Source organism: Euprymna scolopes, chromosome 1, assembly GCF_053919585.1.
Source record: "Euprymna scolopes isolate OS-2025 chromosome 1, ASM5391958v1, whole genome shotgun sequence".
NCBI classification, from domain to species: Eukaryota; Metazoa; Mollusca; class Cephalopoda; order Sepiida; family Sepiolidae; genus Euprymna; species Euprymna scolopes.
The window spans coordinates 30707093-30732985 of record NC_136482.1 but is presented as its reverse complement, the minus strand read 5'-3'; the positions used below and the strand labels follow the sequence as shown (position 1 = coordinate 30732985).

The 25893-nt window shown below is 34.1% G+C and overlaps 1 long non-coding RNA gene across 1 annotated transcript in view; it reads left to right on the top strand.

Annotated features, from left to right (window-relative positions):
* Positions 1–25893, top strand: part of LOC145280014 (uncharacterized) — a 1242036-nt gene that overhangs the window by 120641 nt on the left and 1095502 nt on the right. The window contains exon 3 of the long non-coding RNA XR_013868525.1: positions 1317–1362. This is a non-coding gene — a long non-coding RNA (uncharacterized LOC145280014). The remainder of the gene's footprint in view (positions 1–1316; positions 1363–25893) is intronic.

Here is a 25893-nt window from a genome sequence, read left to right as displayed (position 1 = left end):
CTCTTTTACATAATATTTTCCCCGAGGAATGAATCTGCATTTTTATCTAAATTAGTACATAATTACATTGAATAACAGAACTTCCTTGACAAAAACTGCCTCAGTTGACTTGAGAATGAATAGATATGTCTAAATATTAAATATTATCCATCCAGAAGAACACAGATCAAGAAAATACCAACTTCGTGGGTATCTGTTTTGTCATTTTTTAACATTTTACCTGGTCATACAGACCATTATATAAACGGTAACTTAATAGCCAAGAAAATTGTTGGTTGTTTTCTGAAAAATCCACTTTGCATTTTTTTTAATGAATTTTTTTCATTAATGGAATCCACATTTACGACCTACTTGTGGGATTTGAATTTTTAACTTGAGCTTTTATTCAACTATTGTTCGCATTGGGGAGTTCATACTTTTCATCCCTTCTCATTTTCAAATTTCGTGTCTGCTAATCGTTAAGATTGATCAGCCGCCAAAAGCAAGCAATTACCGGCCTTTCTAACTAACTGAAAGAATATTGATTTCTCATCTCTTTCTTTCCCTCTAGAATTTATTCTCTTTTTATGAACCAATCGCTTCAATTCATACCATCACCTGCTGACGTTGCGTTTGTAAAATTGTTCAAATCTGATAAAAAAAAAGCAACTGTTTTCATTTCTAAGGACGTTAATTGTCTTTTTTTTTTCCTTTCTTTTTTTTTTTTTTTTGTTTTTTGAGGTTGCCGAAAACAAATCTCTATATTATAGGGTAACACCTCCAAAATGCCAGCGATGTAATCGTTAATAAAATCTACAATTCATTTTAGCACATGCGACCATAGTTAAAAGTTCAGCCTGATATGTTAACCCCTGTAAACTAGCTTTATTTTCATTTGTTTCCTCTTTTTCATGCCAAACAAAGCGTATTGCCATTCGGACATAAAGGTTTACTATTTGAGATCATGACTACAAGAGGCTATATGAGAAAGAGGAGAGAGTTGTTTGTTCGTATTAGATTGAAACTTATGCATGCTAGTATAGCAGTGAAACAGGAAATGGGAAGATAATTTCAAAGTCTAGCAGTCCAAGGGGAGAAACAATTACAGTAAAAAGCTTTCCAGCATCTAGGGAATTCAAAAGTGAAGGGGTTGGATTTTGCTGCTTGTAATTATTTTACTATCTTGCTGCTGTATAATATGGTGCTTCTGATTAAACTGCTATGCAACTTACCCTTTATATTCTGAAAATTGGAGATAGAATTGTATGTTAAACTATTTTCAACCCTATTAAGAATTACTAAAAAAATATTTTTATTCTTTTCTTTTTACATTTTAGGGAATTACACTTGAAAATTATAGCATCATTACCAAAAGAAAAATTGGTGAGTTTTATATCTTACTAGCTGTACATTCCCGGCGTTACCCGGGAATGTATTGCACTTTGTTTTGCTTTCCTTTTTTTGAACTATGCTGTTCTTTTTTTTTTTTTTTTTTTTAAATATTATTGTTTTGTTACGCTCTAAGGCCAATAACTCAGTATGGACGAATACAAAGTTCGAGCAGTTTTAATAACGGCGGCCATTAAAAAAAATTCTGAACTGAACAAGTTATTTTTTTTCAAAGGGATTAAATGGAATGATATTTTATTCTTATGAACAACCTTTTGCATCAATTTATAACGATCTACAGATAAAAAAAATGATGAATCAAAATCAAATATTGCTTTGGTGGGAAGAAAATTATCAATGACAAAGAAATGATAAAACGACTGACTTTAATTTATATATTGGATTTTGATATTTTAAACTTATATTATGTCTGAAGTATGGTATTGTGCAATTCTAGGTAGTCAATCCTCCTAGGCTTTACCTTCTCACCATTTGACAAGGGGTTAATTTATTGATAATTGATTGAGGTGCTCCAATCGGGAAATGCCGGTGTGTTGTCCAGATAATTTTTTTTCTTCTAAGATGCTGGCTTTTTAAATCCTACTTTCCTGACCATGTGTAAAATATTCCAGTTGTAAGATAAAAATAAATAACATGCCTAGTGTTCTCTCGCAATATAATTTTTAAACCGTGCGGTTTTTGTTTTTTCCAAAATATTTTTGGTTTAATCTAATCAAAATAACTCTATATGAACGACTATATCTATTTGAAATAATTCCAACCATGACAAAGTATTTGCTAGAAGGAATTAAATCAAATTATATATTATTTGTTTTAACAATATGTTGTAATGGTCTACAAGAGAAACTGCCACACCAGAATCAAATATTGTTTTTGTAGGAAGAAAGATATCGATGATAAAGAAACGGACTTTCGTTTTATATTGTATTTTCGCTTGCAAGAAAAATTGTTTTCTGATCAATGTAGATATTAATTATTCTACAATCAATCACTGGTTTTGCTATGTTATAAGTTGTTAGAAACTTTGGTTATAATTAACATTGTTTGCTATTTTTGACTTCTGATTTCTGCTCTGCAGACAGGACGTCAGTGACAAGCTAGTTGTGGTCCAACTAATGAATGATTCCCTTCCCCTTAGATAAAGTGTTGATATCTCCCTTTTCCCCATATTAAAGATTCCCGTCCTATTCGTCTGTACTAATAATTCAACTAAATAACAGGAAAAACCGGAAGTCAAATACCAGACCATCTTGACAATAACGAAAACCAAATTAATATGTTTTAAACATTGGTTATAGGGGATGGAAACCTCGTACGAATATTATATGCTTTCTGTCTTAAAGGATTGCTTTTTAAAAACGATTTATATTTGAGGTGGCAAAAGATTTACTCAGAAAACCTTAGCTGAATATACTTACTATATCGCATACTGTTTTTTTTTATTCCAAGCTTAACGCAATAAAAGGTTTAACTTTATCTCAGTTGATTATTTGATATAATTTTTTCAAATTCTTTTATAACAACTATTAACGTTCTCATAAACCTGGTGCTCCTTGGTCAATGAAATAGTAACCCTGTTAGATCGTAGCAACATTTATTTGCATTTCAATTCAGAGTGCCTCTTTTGATGAGACTCAATTTTACCCACATTAAAACAGACCTAACTTTGCCCTCCTGATGAGACAGTTAAATTGGAACATCAACCGTAATGTCTGCGACGTCAATGACGAGTTGATGGCCAGAATCATACAGGTGTTCAAGTTTATCTTGGCAGACATTATGAATGCTGTATACTCCATATTCAAATCTTACCTGGAGGTCGTGTTGGAGGCTCAAGGCGACTTCTTCTATTGGCCTTGTTCAACAAAAGATTAAATTAAACTTTTCAGAACAAATCAATTATTAGCCAAGATATGCTGATTTTTGTTTCTAAAAACCGTCAAATTTATCTCGAACACCTAGTGTTTCTACAAATGAAGTATCTCTGTTATATTGCATAACATTGCTTTAAACTGGCAGGTTAGAATTATTACATGTTGAAACAATATTAAAATCTTACTCCAGTTTAACTTTATCAGAGTTTAGATGTTAACTGTTGGAAGGTAATACGCGTAGCAATAGGATTCAGCTCCATGTCAAATCTCCTGAAGAATGTAGGGTTGACTGTCTGGGAAATTCTACAACTTTAACAGTTCTAATATGTGACCCCGGGTGCGTCAGATTGCAATCCCATGAGACAGTTGATAAAAACAACTGTACTGACTGTAACCCTATGGATGAGTTAATTATCAGGATCACACTGGTATTCCCACATCTCTCGGATAACATTGTGAAGGTCGCATGCTCTAGGCTTAGTTCTCGACTTGAGGTCGTGGTGAAGGTACATTTTGAATTTTAAGGTTGTCCGAAGATACTGGCTTCCTAATCTAAAATGCGTTAAACATTAGTGGTATTGTTATTTTCTCTTGGAAAAATTCGATCATGTTCTGCAAAGTAAAGAACAAAAACACAAATTTTCTTTAAAACATCCAAACCAAACACAATATATTTGAAGAGATAAAGAACGTGAAGCCTTTATTCAAAATTATTGTGTTCAGCATTAAATAATGCCTTAAAATTGGTACAAACCTGTTTTTATGCAACCTGTAGTGTCCATTGGCAAACAAAAAGAAAAGAAAAAACTGGCGCAAGCTTCTCTTTATATGCTTCCGATCTTGTCACCTGATATGCAAATAAAATGCTTCCGATTTTAAATAAAAAAAGGCTGATTTTGCAGAGACTCAGGCAGTTTGGGAGTGGGTGTTGGAGTAGCAAGTGTTAACAGCAGAGTTAAGAGTTTAAGAATAACGAATTTTGACAGAGGTGTGTCGAATTAAACCCCGGGAAATCTTACTTGGAAAGTGTAGAATAGTTAACACTTGACTATTTAACCACAAAATGAATAATTATTTTAAAATATAACACATACTACACATATAACTTTTACCAAAAGGATTTTTTTCTTTCATTTTCAAAGAGTTTTTAGAACATCCTGTATAACCATATCCTAAGTGCAACTTTAGTCTTGTCCTGTGATATTTGTTATCTGGATATTGAATCTACATAATACAATCAACTTAATTATAGGGAAAATTGTAGTGTGCATGATTAACGCGGGCGTCATTCACTTAAGAAAGAGAAAAAGTCTTAAACTCGATACCTGACCCACACGAGACAAAAAGGTTTTATGTAAATTGAGACGCGGTCAGGTTTGACAATATAAAAAGTCGGCATACCTTCAATTGGGGACGATTTCTTTTTTTTTTTTTTTTGTCGGTTCGACGTCGGTACGGTGCATTTTGTAATCTGGTGTTAGTTGAAGAAAGCGTTTGTGATAACATTGGAAAGGGAACAGGATAGATTTGTGTCACGTGTTCTTCGACGCGGTGAACTTGGTGATTTGCAAATCATTCTTCTTTTTCTGTAATTCAAACATTCAGCGATTATATGTAAAACACATTCTATCTCTTTAAAATTGTTTTATTTTAGTTTCATATAGATATGTAAACTGTCCTTTACTATTGGAAATCTTTGTGGATAATTCGATAAAAATTGGATTTTCCGTTAAGATTTCCAGAATTCTTGAGTGGCATCTTCATCGTCAGCACAATAAATTGATTTTTTTTTTCAAAATGGCTTCGTTCGAGAGAGAAACTTGAAGGAATAGGAATATTTGTATTTTTTCTCTAAGTGATTTTCTAGAGAAATTTCTAGTAAGTAGACGCACAAACATAAAAATAATGTATTAAATATCAAGTAATCTTTTAACAGGTCCTTGTATAGTCCGAACAGAAATAAGAATTTTAATATTAATATGGAAAGGGAATCAAACCCACGCACACGCATACATCTATAGAGAGATGAAACGTTTATAAACATGTTTGTTTTCCTTTTTAATCTCTCCATATATATATATATATATATATATATATATATATATATATATATATATATATATATATATATATATATGTATCTACATAAAATTTTATGGAAAGATCTTCAGTATTTACTTCGACAGTGTTTGATTTGTAAGTAGAGCTAGGTATGTCTTGAAAATATATATGAAAATTAAGCTACTAAGTATAGCCTGACGAACCCCAACTTGAATGAAATGCGGTAAATTCTCTGTAGCTTAATTGCCATATATATTTTCAAAACTTACTAATATATATATATATATAAATATATATGTATATATATATAGTCATCTACATACAGTACTGTTTCACTATTTCACAGCTCATCACTGTGGCTAGACAAGCAACTACCTCAAGCCAGGATCGAAACCCGATCGCCCAAAGGACAGTCGGAGCTTCTAACCGTTGCGCTATACGGCTGCTGCTAAGCGGGCAATGAATTAACAATGTTTTGACATTGTCCAAAGTTCCTAAGCTCAGTTTGTTTACACAAAGAGCATCGCTTCATACGCTAATGGTAATTTGTATATTACTTCCCAAATGCTCAACCTAAGATAGGGAGCATTATAGTCATCCACATACAGTACTATTTCGCTGTTTCACAGCTTATCAGTGCGGCTAGACAAGCAACTACCTCAAGCCAGGATATAAACCGTTGCGCTCCTGTTGAACTTCCGAATAACAGTCTTCATTTCTAACAAATGTCTTAATGAATCTTGCTTTCCTGCCTGCTGGAAAACTGCTTCTGAGGTACCAGTTTTCAAGAATTCTGGCGAAAGAACTGACCCAGCAAATTTCTGCCCCATTAGTCTCCTCCCACCTTTTGCCAAAATATTTGAGTCCATAATTAACCAAGCTCCAGTCCATCACCTTACAGATGCTAAACTTCTTACCGACCAACAATATGGATTTGGGCAAGCCCGTTCCACAGCAGACATTCTAACTGTAACCTCTTAGCGTATATACCATTCACTTGACCAAGCAGGGGAAGGTAGAGCTGTAGCTCTAGATATATCTAGGGCTTTTGACAGGGTATAGCACGAAGGTCTTCTCAGGAAAATCAGACCATACGGTATCACTGGAAGAATACTTAGCATAATTGAATCCTTCTTAGATAAGAGAAAAATCCAGGTTATTCTTGATGGCCGTACATCTAAACAATATGATATAAATGCGGGTGTACCTCAGGGGTCTATCCTTGGCCATTTATTATTCCTAATATTCATAAATGACCTCCCTGACAAAATTGTCGATGAGATGGGTATATATGCTGATGACACCACGCTCTATAACAGACACGACAGGAAAACAAATAAACACATATCTAAAGATATGGCAGAAACACTAGAGGATGACCTCCAATCTGTAGTGGAATGGGGACAAAAATGGATGGTCACATTCAATGCTGCCAAGACTAAACTTGTTTCCTTCAATAACTACAAGAAACCTTCTCTACCACCAATAGCAATGGCCAAAGACTTTTATCGGAAAGCACATCTTTTAAACTCCTCAGCCTAACGTTCACAAGAAACATGAGTTGGAACAATTACATTGAGAGCATTTCCAGGATCGTTGCAGAAAGGTAGGTTCTCTCTACCGTGCTAGAAAGCTACTGACCCTTGAAAGTATCCTATACCTCTATAAGGCCACCATTCGCCCATGTATGGAGTATTGTTGTCATATTTGGGCTGGTACATCTGCTACTAGTCTTTCACTCGGAGACAAGGTTCAAAAGAGAGTCGCCAACCAAATAGGTCCTGAACTATCATCCAAGCTTCAGCCTCTGTCCCATCGACGCAATGTAGCATCCCTCTGCTTGTTTTACAAGTACTTTAACGGTGTATGTTCCGACGAGCTGCAAGCACTTGTGCCCCCTTTATGTAAATACCCTCGACAAACCCGACAAGCAGTACAGTCCCATCCCTTCACATTAGAGATCCCTAGATGTAAGAGAGCCTTCTACTCCAGTAGTTTCTTCCCCAGAACCACTAGACTTTGGAACTCGCTGCCAGGATCCTGCTTCCTCAACTGTACTGACATGCAGAAGTTCAAGTGTAACGTGAACCGACATCTTGCTGTCCAACTCCCCACCTAGTACCCTTGCAGCATGTGTCCCTAATAGTAGCTCCCTACATCAAAGTGGCAATGTACCTTGTTTGGGGTGAAAATGTAAAAAAAAAAAAATTAAAAAAAAAAAAAACAGGAAATGTGTGATGGATATTTATCGTAAGTCTGATTACTTTGCAATCCTTCTGGATTTATCGTCAGGGATAAATGAATCTAATTGGTTTTGAGCATTTTATATATTTTTTTTTATTACGGGTATATTTTTTTCATTGGTTAATTATTTTAATAACTTTTCAAACATATCATAATGTTATTACTATTGGTAAAGTTTATTTTATTAATAGTAGGTGCTTTAGTTTTTATTATCAATGCTTCTGTTCCGTTTGCCTGTTTCCCACCTGACTACAACCTGGATGTCTTCAAGTCCAACATAAACAAGCGTGCCAACTCTGAAAAAGAATCCAGCAAAGATTAAATGATTATATAAAAATATAATTCCCGTCTGAGCGTTTTCACTTTCGAAGAGAAGCACCTTTAATTTCAAGATGCATAGAAGGGACGCATGGAAGGAAGATTTGAGGTATGTTTTTGCTGGTGCTCCAACGGACAACGATATCTACAAACTGTTAATTTATATATACACACATTAACACCTAATCGAGAAAACGCTAGACGAACCACATATCAGAACGTTAACACTCTTAAAGTATAGAACACACATATATAATTCGAGGTTGTTATTTTCAAGAGGTAAAGTAAGAGTGCTCAATACCGAAGTAAAGCAAGGTATACTTTTTAATTGTTTTTACATATACAGTAATGTATTGCTATACAGTCATGAGCATGTTTCGGTCATCTTGTTTTAAATAACCAGAGACCGATATATATATATATATATATATATATATATATATATATATATATATATATATATATATATTATTTGGGGTAGACAGTTACATATGGTCGCTACAAATAGCCATCTGCTTCAGTCAAAGAGACTTCATCAGGCGACCTGGAACCTCTCGATGCCAAAATGAAAAATGGGCTTATTATATGGGCTGTATTACATATATATATATATATATATATATATATATATATATATATATATATAAAGACAAACACATGTACGCTCGCCATACAGCTACGATGGTTATATACACCCCAGTATAAAACATAACAGTTGGTGCCGTTTCAAACCTCTTTATATTATATATCATCTGTTTGTATACCACCCCGCTACGTAACACAAGAAAATTATATATATATATATATATATATATATATATATATATATATATATATATATATATATATATATATATATATATATATAATGATTTAAATACAATGTACGGAAATTTCTCAAGAGCTCTTTCGGCTATCAACTCGCCAGGAGAAATCGATAGCATACAAAACAATATTACTGGCGAAATTAAAAACACTACGGGGAATTTGAATGTGCCTGAAATTAAGAAAAAAAAAACGATTAAAAGAAAGCTTTAATCTGAAATTATTGCGTTTAAAAGCGATTAAAACTAAACCTTGGCACAACGAGGAGAAAGGGAACAACACAAACAGGGGAAAAACGGGTCAAAATTCCCCAAAGAGAAATAACGTTTTCGTTCTCCTTTTGCCGGCATAAAGAAGGTTTTTCGAACCGCAATAAATCTTTAAATGGTTTTTGGAGTCTGCTCTGTGTAGCACCTCGAACCACTATATTTTATATTTTTCAGCACAGCATTGACTGTCAACCAAATGCTGGCTAATAGCAGAGTCCAAGATTACCGAAGGAGAAACACTGCCAGATCCCACACTCCCCTGTCTGATTTTAGATAGAACGTGCTGGTTTATATGAGTTAGCACATGCAAAGATGTTCGCCCGACATAACCAACATCGCACTGGTATTTAAATAGATAAACAATATTACTAATTTGGGTGTAAGGCAAACTATCTTTGCGAAAAGAAGGAAAGGCAGGTCTCGTTCAACAAGAACATCCAAGAAGGGAAGAGAATTGGCCTTCCCAGTTTCCATAGTGAACATAAGAGCCCCATGCAAGGAATTCAACCTATTAAAAAAAGATAACGCTTCACTTTGCGATGAAAACATAGCAAAAGTGTCGTCAACATATCTGAAACATGTGGTGGGTTTTGTTGCAGAATTAAACAAAACGGATTCGTCAAAATATTAGCTAAAATTGGGGCCAACGAACTCCTCATTGAAACCCCGTCAACTTGACAATAAATAATGCCACTAAAGCTAAACTCCACTGATTTGGTGCACATTAAAATTAGTTCAGTAAATATCTCTTTGGAAAAGCGTGGAGAAGTCAGGCGACCACCATAAAGCGCGTCAATACAAATACGTATCGTCTCATCTAACGGTATGTTAGTAAAAAGACTAGAGACATCGAAAGAACACATAAAGGATGTCTCTGCATTCGAATCCAACTCACGTAGATATTCGACAAACCGAAAAGAATCAAGAATACAGTGCGTGCTGTATAATTCACGCACCGGCTTCAGAATTTCGACAAGCCACTGAGCTAAAGAATGTTCATAGATAAGATAGGTCTCAATGACACACCTTGCTTATGGATTTAAGAGACCATACAATCTGGGACGTTGTGACCTAGAGGGTCTGATCTTGTCATAGACGTCCTTGCAAAAAACATTCTTTTTAAATAATGCAAGTAGACGTCTTTGCATCTTGGCCTCGTTTTTGCAAGTATTATCCGTCAACTCGACAGGGCCAAGTTTCCCGAATTTAGAAGCATCGTTGAGAATCAATAGCATTTTCTCAAGGTAATCGGATTTATCCATAATTACAATTCCTGATCCTTTGTTTGGTTTACACATATATATGTCAGCATTTGATTTCAACGCCTTGATAGTTTTTAATTGCGTTTTATTCCAAACAAAGTCCCTGCGATCAACATAAGTGTTGGTATATCGGTCAGCTAAGTAAACTAAACTTGATTTCATCCCAGAAATGTCCTCCAGGAAATAGGGAGTATTATATTTAAGTTGGGAAAACAAAACTTCGAAAGCAGTGAGTGTTCTCTGTTTATTTATACTAATGGGGGGAATACTGAAATCTAACCCTTTAGATAAAACTCAATTTTCGATGTCTGTAAGAACAGTTTTCGAAAAATTAAAAATATGTTTGCTTCCATTATTAGGCTCACAGCCATATCTTCTTCGAACCAGAAGAGCAAGTTGTTTATTATTATCACTGGTAGCATGTTGCTTAGCATATTTATCATAGATAGATAAATACTTGCAAAAGCGAAAAAAGTTAAAAAAGGACAAGAAACCCTTCACTACGGACCAGGGCCTATATATATATATATATATATATATATATATATATATATATATATATATATATATATATATATATATATATATATATATATGATTTCATGCGGTTAATAGTAGCCGAATGGATACGGTCTCCGCTAATCAAACCAGAGATGTCTCGTGTTGCGGGGTTTGAATCGTTCGGCTAATGTTAATCGTAACACCCTGCACTGAAGAATCCCGAAAGGATGAAACACTAGTGTCTGTAGGTATTTAATTATTATAGTAATTATGATTATGACAGCCCCTTTAAGAAATTCATTTCTTATCGTTGAGCACTTTCAGTTGAATTAAAGTCGGTCAATTTAGCTCTTATGCATAGATCATCGTATAACTATTATATCACTCTCTGACTGACGTAATGAACATTTAAAATTAAAATGTTTAAAATTCAACGTGATTTTACGCGGTGGCCGAATGGATACAGTCTCCGCTAATCAAGCCAGAGATGTCTCGTGTTGCGGGGTTCGAATCGTTTGGCTGGTGTTAATCGTAACACTCTGCACTGAAGAATCCCGAAATGATGAAACACTAGTGTCTGTAGGTATTTATTTATCATAGTAAAAAATAATTATATATATATATATATATATATATATATATATATATATATATATATATATGCACTTAGCCTAGCCGTCCCCTAGAGGGACAATTGCGGGCATGTTTTTGTAGGTTAATTGCCATGAATATGTTTAAAATTTTTCCATACCCTTACATCCTAACTCTACTTACGTATTGGGAATTTATATATAGAATATTACATCTCTTTATAACGGTATGTGTGTATACATGAAATTTTCACATATATTTTGGATCCGTGGCGGATAGAGCTTTCTGATTAGCAGATTCTAAGTTAGAGAGATCAATGTGATTTAAAGCAGGAATTAAGTAAAAAAGGGAAAAACTGAAATCAACATTTTAGGACGTTTACATTACCGATAATCCCAATATGATGTAACTATAATTTTTTTTCGTTAACTTATAAAAAAAATATTTAACAAACTAAATGACTCGTAATATAAAAGTATACTTATTAACGGCTGAAAAAAACACCCTGTCACATAATTAATAATGGATGACGGAACATATGTAAAACCAGAAAATAATCTAGAAGTGCTCTAGGCCGGGTAATCTTATATATATATATATATATATATATATATATATATATATATATATATATATATATATATATATATATATATATAATGAATGAATGACAAAAGTTTGTATTCTAAATTTCATGACGTGGAATATACTACAATTTATTCCTTTAATTCAGTTGACACTTACAATTCTTGACAGTAGAAAATAATCTGCCGAAGGAATGTTTTCAAATTATTGATAACAATTTTCTTAAAGGAACTAATCTAAGTACAATTAGGTTTTCCTTTTCATTCCCATAACATCGACCATCATTTATATATATATATATATATATATATATATATATATATATATATATATATATATTATATATATATAATCATTTTTTTACTATAATAATGAAATACCTACAGACACTAGTCTTTCATCCTTTCGGAAATCTTCAGTGCAGGGTGTCGGGATTAACACCAGTCGACAGATTCGAACCCGGCAACACGAGCCATCTCTGGCTCGATTAGCAAAGACCATATCCAATCGGCTACCATTAACCGTGAGAAATAACGTTGAATTTAAACATTTTATTTTTACATGTTCTATTAAAATTAAAAGCTCAAAAATGCTAAAATATATAAACAGAGCATATTTAAGTAAACAGAACTGATCAAGTCAATATAACAGCCAGTGTTGAAATCAAACATTAGAACAAAGACAAGAGGACGATAACGGTCTGTGCAGTGAATGCACACAAGGAGACGTTGCGAGTGTCAGGTTATCCAAAATCTGATAACTGTAGTTTCAATAAATTTGACTCTATTTTTAAAAAGCCAAACTATTTTTAGCCAAACGAATTTATCCTCTTTTGAAGTAATAAATTATCTTCTTACAGACTAATTAAATTACTAGAACCGCCATCTTGCTAAAAATGGAAATGTCTATAGAAGACTTTAGACATAATTCTTTATGAGTTCAGAAGTGGCAGTAATGCAGGCGCAATAATCCAAGTCATCGTCGTTGTCGTCGTCTTCATCATCATCATCATCATCATCATCATCATCATCATCATCGAGGTTAAGAGTGCAGAAGAGTCAAAAGTCTCAGAATTCGAGGACATATGAATCTCGGGACTTGCACCAGGCGAAGATGGCAGGTTTTCAGGGTTCACGCCCCCAACAAAAGCATGATGTCGATCTGGGTTCACGTTCTCAGTAGAATCCTGAGGTTGATCCGGGCATGGATTTTCACCAGGATCTTGAGATCATCGAAAACCGGCCAAATGTCTTAACGCTACCTGACCATCACAATGTTGAATTCTCGTATTTGTAGGGTTGGCTTCAAAGAGTTCCACTGCCTTAATAATAGTCATATTTGCTCCTTCCACCAGTTTGTTTTAATAACGGTTTTCCAGGTTCACAGAGCCAAACAGGCAATTAAATGCCAGTGGAAGAGCTCCTTTCAAAATTGAACATGCGTTCGTGAGGCGTGGCACTAGTGGTTGTGCATAGTAGAGAGCAAACAGCATGTAAAAACATCCTGTAGAACGTCCTGCCAAGCGTTAGTGGGCAATCGTTGACATTCCAAAGCTAATAAGATGGTGTTCCATCTCCATTCTCGTTTAGCTCTGTTGTTTTATTGGTTTCTCTCCCCATGTCTATTGCGTTTGAGTTTATAGGCCTTCCTCATGTGGAGTTTCTATGTGTGCGGTTCCAGTATAAGGTGTTTCTTCGTTAGTTCCAGCATCTCGTCGTATTTCCATTAGTTCAAGAGCTTACAGCCAACCTCTTTTGGGAATAAGTTTCACTTGGTTCGCAATCCTTTATTCTATTGTATGGTAGTCATTTGTTGTTTGTTTCTGCCGAGAAACTTGCTGCTAAGAGGCCCTTCCTTCATCAATATTGAACCCAAGTTCAATTTTGCGGGATTTTGTCAGAGAATGGTTTTTAAAATAATGATATAATATTATTTCAGCACGTTCTGTAACCCAGAGCTTTAATATGTACTCAGAGCTCTAATAAAAGCTGTTTTTCTTCCACAACAAAAAAGTTAAAATTGCGAATTAGGGGGGGGATCAAAACAAAACAAAAGTACGTATAATTTCATAAAAGAGTTAGTAGCAAACGACGTTTGATCAGATTCTGTTCCTGAAATCAAACTTCATCAGTAATATATCTTCCGGCGAGAGTTTCAATTTCCTAAACTTATTTATTTACCAGCTGGACGCCTGACATTACTCGGTTGTACAATACGCTTTAGCATGATCTTTTCATTTATGCAGATTGCGTATATATTATTATAGAATCAGGCCTCTATTGAATATTATATATTACGAGGAATGATTTTCCCGGTGGACTAATTCGCAAAAAATAAAATAATTAAATAGATAATAATGATATTGTAGTTCATCAAATTCTGATATTTGGGCTTGACGATGATTAATGTTTAGTTTTAAAATATGCAAGCAAAGAAATGATATATGGCGATTTTAAATGATACCTCTCCTTTTATGGTAAATTGAGTTCATTAATAAAAAAAATTAAAATAAAATGGGGAGGTACACCCGAGCTTGAACACGGGGATTATTCAATCTGTAGTCGAATACGTTATCACTGAGATATGTTTCCAGATGTCAACAAATCTGTTTGTTTTGTTTTTTCTAAGAAGAAATTATTTATTAAGATTTTATTATCTTCCTTGCCGATGCAATCTAAAATATTCCCACATAAAAATTATTTTATCTATAAGAAAGAAGGCATTTTTAGGATCAGATTTTTTTCGATTTTCGATAATTATCGGACGAATTTCTGTATAAAACATATCTCAGAACACTGCCAGACATAAATTACTTTTGCTTGAAATTTGCAAAGATAGGCTCAGCCGTTTCGGAACCTATAAGGAAGGAATTCACACAATACACATAAAGTGACTTTTGCATAATAGTAGAGATTAATTGATTGAGATTGTCGGACTGACTTCCTCATCTTGGTTGTTATTGTCATACAGAACGGTCAGTAAGCTGCAGATTATTTAGAAAGCCATTCTTAACTTAGAGGCACGCTAATGGGGTAAAAAAATAAAATAAAATACTAGTAGAAACCTATCCAATAATTTATTGGGTAGATTTATATCAGTAATTTGTTTTATTTTTATTTTTAAATCATTATCGAGACTCCAAAGATATAACTCCATCGTGTCGGCCATTTTTTTCTTGTTCTTGCATAGCGCACAACACTTGTAATTTGTAAATCAATTTTGCCAATTTTCTGTAGCATTTTTTTAAGTAAACATCTTTTGGGTGCAAGAAAATTAATAACAGTGACTGTCACCGATTAAACTATTGAATTAAGTTTCCATTTTGAAGGTTTAAAAAAATAAATTGACTTTAAGTAAATATGAAAACGGTAAAATTTTATTTAGACCTTTTTTCAGGTTATATTTATTATGAAATAATTATAAATAAGACGTTATAATTTTCTTGCGGTGCTTCTACAAAATTTGAACCTAACCAAACCGACTTTTTCTAAACCAAAGATAAGCGGTTTAGCCCAATTTTAAACCAGAGAATGGGAGCTTAGTTCGCACTGCTCAATTGGTCCTAATTTTCCGTGGTCAAAGTGCCATTTTTACGGGTGCAATTTTTTCCAGTGCCATTTTTAGACTAAACACTGTAGGTTATAAATCAAATTTTTGGATTTAACATTGGATTACCCAGTCTAATTTATTTTTTTATTTTTTTCAATTATGGTAAACATTCTACAACCCACTTTTTCTTAGCAAACTTTTTAGCACCTATTTGTTAGCCGTCTGCCTCTCTGGGGGTTCACGGTTATAAAAGATTCAAAATGGTCTGGACAAGTTTTTTCAATTTCACCAGGGCCGTCTTGAGACTCCCTGTCTGGTCATCCGGCTTTTTCTGAAATAATTAATATTTTATTGTATTTGTTCACTTTGGACATAAGAGAAAAATAGAGATACAAAATCTTAAAATGAGTTCGTCAAAATCTTTAAAACAATTTTAAAAAATGCATAACGGGAAAACATTTAGAAGTTTATTGAATGAAATTAGACATTTACATTTTAAAGTAACCGCTCTCCAAATAAAAATGAAAATGAGGTTGAAGTATTTGTTACTTTCTGCTTAAAACTTCTCAAATGCACTTGTGATGTTAGGTTGTATAAGGAGTTAACTTTAGTCAAAATTGCCTGTTCATTCTTTCATCAGATATTTTTGATTATCAATATTTATCTAAGACATTAGACCTAGAACCCCATCTTCCAGCGTAGACCCCTACTACCAGGTCTCCTTCTCCAATATCAGTTCCAACCTTCCAGAGGTTGAAACCCAATTACAGGAGACGAAACCGGACATATTATTTCTATGTGAAACTGGAATAGGGCCGACCACTTCCCTAGATGAGTTCATAATTAATGGATACTCCAATTTAACAGCTAAATCTGACTCCCAAGATCGCCATGGGCATGGAATATGTGCCTACATTAAGGATGGCTTCCCATGTGGCAGGGATATCTCTAGAGAAGATCCTAATTTACCCTATATGTGCTTCAGGGTTGCACTTGCTAACACCACTGCATTTATATTTGCCCTCTATAGGCCTCACAACAGCGGAGTTACTATCTTTAAGAGCATATCTGAGAAAATAGACCACATACTGTCTTCACATCCCTCGGCTAACATCCACATCTGTGGTGACTTCAACGTCCATAACGTGGAATGGCTGACCCATTCAAATAAGACAGATGATGAGGGGAGGTTTTGTCATGATTTTGCCATTGCTTATGACCTCAGTCAGATTGTTCGCGAACCCACCCGTGTGCCCGATACACCCAATCAATATGCAAGCCTCTTAGACCTTTTTCTTACAACTTCCCCTGAGCTATGTTCATGTACCGTTCATTCTCCTTTAGGATCCTCCGACCACTCCGTCGTATCAGCTAAGATAAAAACAAAATGTAAGAAGCCCCCAGACGTACCCCTCCACCGTACTGTATACCGATACTCTATGGCTGACTGGGATAGCTTCCGTACATTCATATCTGATTTACCTCTGCACTCCATGTTTAAAAAGGAAGTGTCCTCTATAGTATCAGATCTGACCGAATGGTTAATTGTAGGCATAGACCAATTCATACCATCTAAAAAATTCCAACAAAAACCTAACAGCCAGCCATGGTTCTCCCCAGAATGTGCTGCTGCTATCGCGCACAGAAATCACTTTTTCCATAACTACCAACGTAGTAGATGCACTGAGACTAAAGCTGCTTTCAGGACTGCCAGCAACCACTGTAAAAGAGTAATAAAAAATGCAAGAGAGCTATATGCCCAGTCTGTTAAATCCAAGGTAGCTGATCAGCGGCTTGGTTCCCACCAGTTTTGGCAAATAACAAATAGGATCCTGAACAGAAGTGTGCGTTCTATCCCAACCATTATCAATGGACCAGAGGTTATCTCGTCAGCGTCAGACAAGCCAAACTATTTGCAAAGAACTTTGCAGCTAATTCTACCCTATGCGACGAAGGCCATCAACTCCCCATATTTCCTCCTATAACACAGAACAAGCTAGGTAACATACAAATATCCGTGCATGAGGTCGCCAAGCTAATAAAAAACCTAGATTCCAGTAAAGCAACTGGCCCTGATGGCATCCCAATTATAGTGTTAAAAAAGCTTCAACCAGAACTTGCCCCCATACTTACGAAACTATTTAAGCGCTGCCTTAAGGAGAAGTGCTTTCCGACCGCTTGGAAGACCTCATCAGTTTGCCCTGTATTTAAGAATTCAGGTGATAAGTCATCTCCCTCTCAATACAGACCAATAAGTCTTCTCTGTGTTATGAGTAAGTTACTGGAATCAATATTAAATAGAGAAATAGTCAACCACCTCAGCAGGAATAACCTTCTTAGTGACACACAATTTGGTTTCTACTCTGCAAGATCTACCGCAGATGTGCTGACGGTTATATCCCACAGGATTAGTGAATCTCTTGACAAAGGCTTCCTTTCAAGGGCAATTGCTCTTGACATATCAAAGGCCTTTGACAAAGTATGGCATAAGGGTCTACTTCACAAGATTTCCAGCTACGGTATAACTGGAAATGTTTTCTCAATCATTAAATCATTTCTCTCGGATAGGCTCATAAGAGTAGTGGTAGATGGAAAAAAATCGGAGGCCTGCAGTATAAATGCTGGAGTCCCTCAGGGGTCAATCCTGGGCCCAACTCTCTTCCTGATCTACATCAATGACCTCCCTAAACACATACTTAAATCATTCGTTGACATCTATGCTGATGACACGACCATCTACGGCAACACATCAAAGGCTGTAAATGACGAAGTTCTCTCGGATTCTCTCTCCTCTGATCTCGAGCGCGTGGTTCAGTGGGGGAAGATGTGGCTAGTTACCTTTAATGCATCTAAAACCAAACTCCTATCCTTACATCATCAACGCTCTGATCCCCAGCTGGCATCAATTGTGATGGATGGCTCTCGTCTGAGTGAGGCCCCGTGTTTTGACAAGCTTCTGGGTTTGACCTTTACTCCTGATCTGAAATGGAACACGTACATCAAGTCTGTTGCCAAGGTCGCAGGAAAGATGGTGGGATCCTTCTACCGCTCCAGAAGATATCTCACTACTGATGCAATTCTCTATCTATATAAAAGCCAAGTACGGCCAAGGATGGAATACTGTTGCCATATCTGGGCAGGAGCTGCCAAAAACAGCCTATCATGCCTTGACAGAGTACAAAATAGACTTTGTGGTTTAGTGGGGGATGCCCTTTTCTCTACCCTGCAACCCCTCTCCCACAGAAGAGACGTTGCGAGCCTATCCTTGTTTTATCGTTATTTTCATGGCAGGTGCTCGTCTGAACTCCAATCTCTAGTCCCCCCTCGCCAATCTTTCATGAAAAACACCCATCTAGCTGAATCCACTGTGAAAAATTTCCCCCACTCTATATCTGTGCCTAAATCAAAACGCGGATTTCATGAGCAAAGCTTCTTTCTTAGAACTGCACGCCTGTGGAACTCTGTTCCGTCTGCCTGCTTCCCTCCGGACTACAACTTGGATGTCTTCAAGTCTAATGTTAACAAATTCCTAATGAACCGCCCCCCTAATTAAACACTTCATAAAATCTCCTCACTAACGTGATGTACTTGCAATAACCCTTATCCCTGAGTGGCTTCCGGGCTTTGATAAGTGGTGATCACTGTGTAAAAAAAAAAAAAAAAAAGAAGACATTCCAATACAAAATCTATCTACGAACACTGTCAGATACATAAAGTACATTGGCCCAGCCATTTAGGAGTCTAAAGGAAACAAACTCGGCCCAGCCATTTAGGAATCTAAAGGAAACAAACTCACACACACAATGTTCCTTTTATATAATAGAGATATAAACGGTAAATCTGTCTAGATTAGTTGTATTGCTGTACTAGATCTGCATCATTAATATATTATCTTACACTGAGTATTTTTGAAAAAATTATTTAAGTTTATTTTATTAACTTATTTGAACGATTGTATATATATATATATATATATACTAGATTACGTGTCGGCCCTTGAAGAGTAAGAAAAAAAATGTTCGAAATAAAAATGATTTTGAGATTATATTGTCTTTTATTGTCATGAGAAAACAGTTTTTTTTTTTAAGTGATGAGTGAAAAAATAAAACTCAGAAGGCTTCTAGATCACTAGTGCAAGCACTAATTAAAATTAAGGACACTCATTGTGTCCTGCTAAAATCAAGTTTCTACCAACGTCCCTGAAGAGAAAATATTTTAAAGTTATGACTAGAAAAATGTAAAACTCCAGAGGCCGCAAAAAAAGCCATTAAAAAGCAATGAATAAAAGTAATGAGGCCACCAGAGCATTACTTAAACCAAAGTATTTACCTTTCCATCTAGAATAAAAATTGTTTTTGTTTTTTTTACATGATCTCGGAAAAAATAAGGTGCTCGTCTGAGCTCCAATCCCTCGTCCCCCCCTCGCCAATCTTTCACGAGAAACACCCGTCTGGCTGAAACTACTGTCAATAATTTTCCCCACTCTTTATCTGTGCCTAAATCCAAACGTAGATTCCATGAGCAAAGCTTCTTTCTTAGAACTGCACGCCAGTGGAACTCTCTGCAACTTGCCCGTTTCCCACCTGACTACAAATTGGATGTCTTCAAGTCCAACATAAACAAACTCCTGACAAACCGCCCCCTTAAGTAAGACACACATACAAAACCCCAAATACTAATGATTACTACAATACTATCTCATTGATTACTGTACACGCAATAATCCTTATCCCTGAGTGGCCTTCAGGCCTTGATAAGTGTAAAGAAAAAAAGGCTTCCAAGATGCTAGTGAAAGCACTAATTTAAATTAAGGAAACCTCCAGAGTATGAGTAATAGTACGTTTCTTAACACCTAGATGTGAAAATATTTTTTAAGTGAGCAGTTAAAAATAAAAAAAAAATATCAAGAGTCCTCCAGTGTGCTACAAAAAGTATTAAATAATAGTAAGGAAGCCTTCAGAACACTAATAAAACCAAGTTTTTAACTCCTTCTCCAACTACTTTTATAAGATATTAAAATATGTCCTTAAATGACATACGCACCTTGCCTATATTATCCTTGGTCAAATATTTTTAGGCTCATTAATATATGACAGCATGACATTAAAGTTTGAGTCGGTGACATTTTGACAAGCAAAATCAGGGTTTTAGTATGATAATAAACATACAAATATACAAACATATAAACATACAAAAATATACAAACATATAAACATACAAATATACAAACATATAAACATAGATAAAATTTATAATAATCGATTAATTAGTAAAGATGCAAATCTTCTCCATACAAATATATAAACATATTTATTTTTTTACACGGTGGTCACCACTTATCAAGGCCCAGAAGCCACTCAGGGATAAGGGTTATTGCAAGTACAGTACGTTAGTGTGGAGATTTGATGAAGTGTTTACTTAAGGGGGCGGTTCATTAGGAATTTGTTAACGTTGGACTTGAAGACATCCAAGTTGTAGTCAGGTGGGAAGCAGGCAGACGGAACAGAGTTCCACAGGCATGCAGTTCTAAGAAAGAAGCTTTGTTCATGGAATCCGCGTTTTGATTTAGGCACAGATAAAGGTTGGGGGAAATTTTTCACAGTGGATTCAGTTAGACGGGTGTTTTTCGTGAAAGATTGGTGAAGGGGACCAGAGATTGGAGTTCAGACGAGCACCTGCCATGGAAATAACGATAAAACAAGGATAGGCTAGCAACGTCTCTTCTGTGGGAGAGAGGTTGCAGGGTAGAGAAAAGGGCATCCCCCACTAAGCCACAAAGTCTATTTTGTACTCTGTCAAGGCAAGATAGGCTGTTTTTAGCAGCTCCTGCCCAGATATGTCAGCAGTATTCCATCCTTGGACGTATTTGGCTTTTATATACATATTATAATGATCAATTAATTAGTTTAGGCATGCTTATTTGTGTTACAAATACATAAATTAACAATGATCAGTTATAAGTTTACACATAAATTCTGTCTATACAAATATATAAACATAGCACATAAAATAAATTCATAATGATCGGTTAATTAGTTTAGGCACGATTCCTATCCATCCAAAAATATATGCATATAGACATACATAAAATTCATAATGATCGGTTGATTAGTTAAGGCACAAAACCTTTCCCTACAAATATATAAACATATGCACATACATAAAATTCATAATGATCGGTTAACTAGTTTAGGCAGAAGTCATATCTGTACAAATATATAAACATATACCCATACAAAAAATTTATAATGATCGGTTAATAAGCTATACTTTGATATGCATTAATTTGCATATCAATGAATTAGCAGCTCTAAAAAGACATTATAAGAAGACTGAAAGTGAAAGTACAGGGAAAAGTGTTTGGCACAAAAGTTACGAGACGTGCTAAAATGTTGTACGTGTGCCGACAATTATTTTTAATAATTTTTCAAATTAAACCACAAGCTATTTCGGTAAGAAATGAAGGAGTGTAAAATGCGATTCAGTCATATTTTATGAAAAGATTTGTCGCTATTAAATGAAGAACTTTAAATATAATTCAGCACTGACCAAACACTGACTGGCAATAACTAACTTATGAGTATTTTTTATTGTTATGATCTGCCCTGGCATAACACTAGCTGGCGATAACTAGATTATTAATATTATCTGTACTGGCCAAACAATGGCTGGCAATAATTAACTTATTAGTATTGTAGTGTATTGTTGTTGTATATAGTGTTATTGTTGTAATCTGCACCAACCAAACGCTGGTTGGATATAACTAACTTATTAGTATTGTGATCTGCACCGACCAAACACTGGCTAGCGATAACTAACTTAATATCATGATTGCTGTAATTGCTGTGATCTGCACCGACCAAACAATGGCTAGCAATAACTAACTTATTAGTATTATTATTGTTGACCTTTTGCATTCTTTGAATAGCAGTAGTAACTTTCAATATCTAACTTATTACAGGACAGCCAAAAAATACGTAAGCAGGCGAATTTTCCAAATCAGAAGTTGCAAAGCAAATGAATGATTTCAACAGATCTGAGTTATATATATATATATATATATATATATATATATATATATATATATATATATATATATATATATATATATACATAGTTTTCACAAAATCAAGACAACAAAGGATGGATTGATAGCAACAAGTAGCGTATTTTCATTGTTCGTTACAAATGTTTTGCGACCATTCAGACAATTTAAAACCTTATATTGTTTGAAAATATTCACAAGAACGACCTCTCTTCAGACGTTGAGAAAAAACGCCTTTTTAATGAACAATATGGAATCCATTTCTCTTTTAAAGAAAACTATGCAATAACAGATTTACCTACATTCCTTCATATATATATATATATATATATATATATATATATATATATATATATATACATATATATATACATATATATATATATATATACATATATATATATATATATATATATACATATATATATATACATATATATATATACATATATATATATACATATATATATATATATACATATATATATATATATACATATATATATACATATATATATATACATATATATATATATATACATATATATATATATATATACATATATATATACATATATATATATATATACATATATATATATATATATATATATATATATACATATATATATATATATATATATATATGAGAGAGGGAGAGAGTATGCGTGTGTTTTACCGCATTATTTATTTACATAACAATAATTAGAGTTATATCCTAAATTGTTTTTCAATGTAGCTGCCACTAGCAGAGTTTACCATCTCAAGCCGGGTGTGAATAGTCAGACGCTTTGACCATCATATCTTTATCTGAAATGGTGAATTCCTTCATGATGGCAGTTTTCAGGAAGTCAACTACGTTGTCGGTGTGCTTGTTGATGTTGACCTCGATCATGCCACAAAAGAAATAGATTGCCAGGTGAGGAAGGTGGACGCCTCTGTGTACGAGTGAGGTTCTGCTGGAAGACTTAGGGGCGTCTGACGGCAATCTTGTCCATCCGGAGCTTCACCATACTCATTAGCACTTCATAGTAGATCTCAGTAGTGACTCCTAGTTTTGAATTTTGCTGCAACCCTGTATATGTAGCTATTAATCTATAATTAATTATTTAGAAAAACATTTGCTTGTGTTTATAAAATGAATTTTGTTCTAGATCAAATCTCTAATTAGAATTTTTTCTTACACACACATATATATTTATATATATATATATATTTATATTTATATATATATATTTATATATATATATATTTATATATATATTTATATATATATATTTATATATATATATAAATATATTTATATATATATATAAATATATTTATATATATATATTTATATATATATATATATATATATATATATATATATATATATATATATATATATATATATATTGTCGATACTTAATTAGTTTTAATGAATAAGACTTGGAAATAGATTTGCAAGCTATCTTGATAACACTCAGAGTGATAACAACAGAAACCAGCAGCATTATTCTGCAATGGAATATTAATTGTATATCAGATAATAGATCAATATTCATAATTGAATATTGATCTGAAATCAATTAGTTAATTAGCTGAACACTTGGGTGGCTTTGGCTAATAATAAAACTGATAATTTTCTTTTTTCCTAGATTTACAAAAGTTCTTAAATTATTCTTTTCTCACAAAACGGAATTAATGTTTGTTCCAGTTCCCCACCAACTACCTACCCAACAAGAAGGAAACAACCAGGAAAAAAAAAAGAGAGAGATAACGAAATTATGTTGATTTATTTCAGAATCTTAAAGTTACAAAAGCCGGCATTGTTACAGTCAAAATAACAACGTGCAATATAAGACAGGGTGTTTGACAAATCGATCGCATACCTTCAGGATTATATTCTAATCTTGACATAATAGGGAGATACGTGCAGAGCAGGAGACTTCAATGTTATGGACACGTTAAAAGAATGGATGATAGTTCTTGAGTCAGTAGATAAAGAAGAGTTAAAGTAGTAAGTCTATTTCACAGGAGAAGGCCAAAGAAAACATGGGAGGAAGTGATAAAATTGCACTTGAGAGAAAGAAGGATAAAGACCTGCCGAAGATATGTTCATTTTGAAGACAGTTTTAAATATCCATCCAACACATGCCAGTATGTAAAACTGATGTTAAATAGAATATGATGATGATGATGATGATGATGATAAGGAGGGGGAGACGGAGTGAAACTTTGCCCTATTTATGACATTCAATAGTGAGTGGCGAATTTAGGAGCTTTGAGAAGTGTAAAGTCAGTCTTTAGTATCTACTAGCAGTTCCGCCCGGCTTTGCTCGGGCCCTATGTACTGTTCATAAGGTTATGTGCATATGTATATATTAAAAAGTGTGAATATGTAAAGTAATGCCTTTCTGTATAATAGTCTTCCTTAACTACCATAGAGAAGAAACAGACACACGTTTTCACTTTTATAGATATAGATAGATAGATAGATAGATTGGATACAATATATAGTAATGATTTAAAAAGTATAAAAAAAAAAAAAAACTCATGCGCCACCACCGAGAATCGAAACCAAAACGTTCAGCTCACGATTAATTTTGCTTCTGCCGTCAATGATTGGGCTATGAAAACATGTTTACTGTAGGGCTTTACATTAAAACATGAACCAATAGCTACTACGTTATGCATTCGTAATGCCGACGCTCGACTTTCATCTGACAAATTTCATTTTTTTTTTTTAATTTTCATACTTTTGCACCGATTTTCCCCAAATATAAAGTTTTGTATGAATTCAAATACCTTATATATGTAGTTTCATGTCTGTAGACTAAAAACTCTAGGAGGAGTTTGGTAGGAAAAATTTGTTAAACAAAAATATATACATATACATAAATATATATGGAAAAAATTTTGTGTTTACTATAAACTTTTTATGCAAATATTATGCAAGTATAAATTATGTAGAATATCTGCATAAATATAATCACATGTAATAGTTAACTAAAGATGATTATCCCATTAGAAAACCGAAAATACTAAGAGGGAATTAATTAAAATGAATGTATAAAAGAATATGCAAATTATCTAGATCTTTTGTAGATGAATGCAATTCCACAACCGATATATAAGGAAGTTGTATTTTCTTTTTAAATAAATAGAAAGGAGGGCTTTTAATATGAACATCAATATCAATACACACAAAAGAAAAACGAATTTATAGGAGTATAGAAGATTTCTACCAGTTGCACTCTGACTTAAAATGGGAATACTTTCCATCAACTAGAATCTGCCCTTGGTATTAAAAACTGCATTCGGTGGTGAAACCTCGATTTGAAAGGTTCGGGGAATGGAGATTCATTATTTAGTGCTATTACTCCTGGGTCATTTTG